This window comes from Tupaia chinensis, unplaced genomic scaffold (assembly GCF_000334495.1).
Source record: "Tupaia chinensis unplaced genomic scaffold, TupChi_1.0 Scaffold000201_1, whole genome shotgun sequence".
NCBI lineage: Eukaryota > Metazoa > Chordata > Mammalia > Scandentia > Tupaiidae > Tupaia > Tupaia belangeri.
The window spans coordinates 902,506-905,882 of record NW_006159676.1 but is presented as its reverse complement, the minus strand read 5'-3'; the positions used below and the strand labels follow the sequence as shown (position 1 = coordinate 905,882).

General features: G+C 58.1%; 1 protein-coding gene across 1 annotated transcript in view; it reads left to right on the top strand.

Annotated features, from left to right (window-relative positions):
• The first annotated feature begins 287 nt into the window (after window positions 1-287).
• The window catches only part of NCAN (neurocan), a 54,498-nt gene continuing 51,408 nt past the window's right edge, over window positions 288-3,377 (top strand). Inside the window, 1 exon segment of the mRNA XM_006147094.2 lies at window positions 288-390. The gene's annotated coding sequence lies outside the window, so the exon portion shown is untranslated.

The window sequence follows — 3,377 nt, the reverse complement described above, 5'->3', positions numbered from 1 at the left end:
CCGCTCTGCGCGATCTTGCTAGGAAGTGACTTCGCTGCCCTAGGGCTCAGTTTTTCCACCTGTAAAATGGGACAGAACCCATCATGAGTCGTGTTGGGGACAGCATAGATGGAAATCACGTGCATTATCCTCCAGGGTGGGGTGAGTGTTCGAAAAGTTGGGGGGGAGGTGGGTTTTAGTGAAGGGGAGCCTCCTCCTTCCAGCAGCAGCGGCCTCCGGCTGGCGAGGCGCATGCGCAGAGCAGCCCCGCGGCCCCTTTATAAGCGCTGAGGCGGCGCTGGGGCGAGCGGAGCGCAGGGCGCAGGGCCTGGAGCCGGCGGGGAGCGGGCCGAGTCGGAGCGTCCTTTGTGCCAGGCGGCCGCCCAGGGATGCGTCCGAGCTAAGAACCAGGTGGGGGGGTTCCGCCGTCGGCAGGGGGCCGCGTTGGGGAAGAAGACTTCGGATTTAGAGCCAGCCCGGAATTGGAGAGGGAGCCTGGGATCGGGGAGAACCCCCCAGAATGGGGAGGGGGCGGGATGGGGGAGGGGAGCCCGGGGTCAGGGACAGAGCGCAAACTGGGGGTGGGAGGTGATTGGGAATGTCAGAAGGACATGCATTTGGGGGGACGATGGTCGGGGGGGGGGAAATGCGGAGGCAACCCCCCATGGTGGGAAGGGGACTGAGCTGGGGGTGGGTCTCAGGATTGGGGAGAGGGGAGGAAGGGAACCAGGGCTAGGGAAGGGTCGCCCCGAGTTTGGAGTCAAGAGAAAGACATCCAGATGTTGAATGGGGGGGACTCCCGAACGGGGCATCCTCGTGTCTAGGCTGAGACACCCCAGGATTTGAAGTGGGGATTCCCAGTTTGCAGAGGAAGGGAGGATTCCCAGCTGGACTGCAGTGGGGAGGGGGCCCCCCAGATCAGCTTGAGCCCAATGGAAGGGGGTCTACCTGGTTCTGACTGCATGGCCACGGGAAAGGGGCGCCCTGCCATCTGCTTTAGGGCCAGGTCCTGTCACCACGTCCTGACTCAGGGACGAGGCTGTTGGGGGGGGGGAGATGCCAAGATAGTCCCCTATTCTTTCAGATCTGGAGTTGGGGGTGCTGTCTTTTCCCAGGGAGCATACTGCGTGTCCCAGACAAATGCTGAGTGGGGACCCCCTAAGGTCCCCACTTATGGATAAGATGAGGGATACCAGCGTAGAAAAGGGGGTTCACCCCAGCACTTGCCCATGTTCACAGCCCAGGACGGACCCTTGTCTCATCCCCCCCCCCACTTCCTTTCCATCTGTGCGTCGAAATGCATACGGAAACCCTGGCTTGGTTTGGGGTGCAAGCACTGAGACTAGGGGGGCTGGGACCCCAGCCCCTGCCAGAGCAACCCCCATCCCTATCGTGGCTGGCGTGGGGCTTTGTTCCTCTTGGCAGTGTCGATGGGAAACAGCCAGGCAGGGGGTGAGGGTTGGCCTTGAGCCCCAGCAGGGACACGGGGGTGGAGTGGGGAGGGATCAGTGGGTGCTCTGTGGGACCCTAAAACCCAACAGCTTCCTTGGCTCTCGTGGTCACCCCAAATGGAAGTCCCCTCCCCTCCCTGAGGTGAAGGCTTTGTGTGTGTGTGTGTGTGTCTGTCTGTCTGTCTGTCCTCAGCAAGCGGGGAATGGAGGGGTGTGCCCAGAGGTTCTGGGGGGTCCCCTGTGCTTCTGCTGTGACTGCGGTGTGTCTTTGTCAGAAAACTTGTGCTGGAGGCCACGTCACCAGGTGACAAAATACTATGTCCCTTGGTCAGTCACCAAGGCCACCTTTCTGCACCCCATCTGGTGGCCTCCGTGTGAGTGGGATGGGGAGCTGTGTTGGAGTCACAGAGGGGTGTAGGGGGACCCCCCCGAGACTATGGGTGTGTGTCTTTGTGCAGAAGCTAGGCTTCTTGTAAGTGTTCCGATCGCCTTTCTTTGTTAAGTGTCACTGTGACTCTGTGTGTGTGTGTGTGTGTGTGTGTATCTTCGGGGTCCGTGTCTGGGGTGTGTGGCTGTCTATCTTGTGTGTATGACAAGGATCCTGTCTGTGTAATTGGCGGTGTGGACTCTGAGCGTGGGGGTGTGGGATGGGGTCTGTGTGCGGAGTTAAGGAGCCGATGGAGGGTGGGGCGAGGTTGGGGTTGAGGTCCCCAACTTGCAGCGTCTGATGATTTCTGGAGCCCGGGGAGCCCGGCTTCCTTTCTCCTCCAAGGGGCTCCACACGTACACCCATGCACACAAACACACCCCGACTCTCCAACCAGAAACCCACACGTGTGTGCACAGCCACAGCGGAGGGGCGCTCAGACCCGCACGTCCAGAAATCGTCCGGGTTCCCATATGCTCCGTGTGCTGGAGACCCACGCGTCACCAGGTGCAACGGTCTGCCCACCCTTGTCCACACTCGGTCACACACACACAAAAACACCCGCTGGCAAACTCACCCTCACTCAGCACCCACCGAGGCAGGCGGTGGGAGTGAGGCTGGGGAGAGACACACACACACACACACACTCACACTCACGCTGATCTGGGCCGCCCCTCCCCCAGCGCCCCACAGGCCCCTATTTACATATGCATGAGCCTCATGCATTATTCATGAGGGGACGGGCCCCAGACAGCTGTGTAAACGCTCACCTCTGGCGGCCCTGGAGAAGAGGTATTTTAAGAGAAGGGTGTGGGTGAGTGAGAGTGAAAGTGGAAGGGCGTGGGAGGGTGTGTGTGTTGGGGGGGAGGGGAGGGTGTGCACCTGAAACTGTCTGTCACCCATATTGGACCACCTCGGTATATTTTTAGCGTGAACACGAGGCTTTCTGTACCAGGAGCTGCTTTTAAATTTAACATTCCGAAGACTTTACAAGCCTTCGTTTTTTTCTTCCTTCCTAGAGCCCGATGAGGGGCTCGCTCGAAGGTCCCCACGGTTCCAATGGGGAGATGGAGGCACAGAGAGATGAAGACACTTGCTTAGGGTCACACAGCATTGGAAGGAACAGAGACAGGGCTTGGAGCCAGGTCGTCTGGATGGAGTCTGAGTTTTTTTTCTTTTTTTTAAGCTCTTTTTTATTTTTATTTTTTTTCCAAAGAATTATTTATTTAGTTAATTCATTTGTTATTATAATTATCATTTTTAATTTCACCAGAGAGAGAGAGAGAAAGAGAAAGTGAGAAAGCAAACCGCCAGGTCCGGGACTCGAACCATGGTCGGCCACCACGCCACTTGCTGGCCCCGGAGCCTGAGCTCTTAACCATGCAGAATGTGTGTGCGAGAGACACTTCTCTATCCTCATCCCCGATCCAGGCTCTGCTCGAGCAAGCATAACCTGAACCCCTACCCCACTCTCTAATACCTGGCCCTGTTTGGAGTAGCCATCACGGGCCACTGGAGTG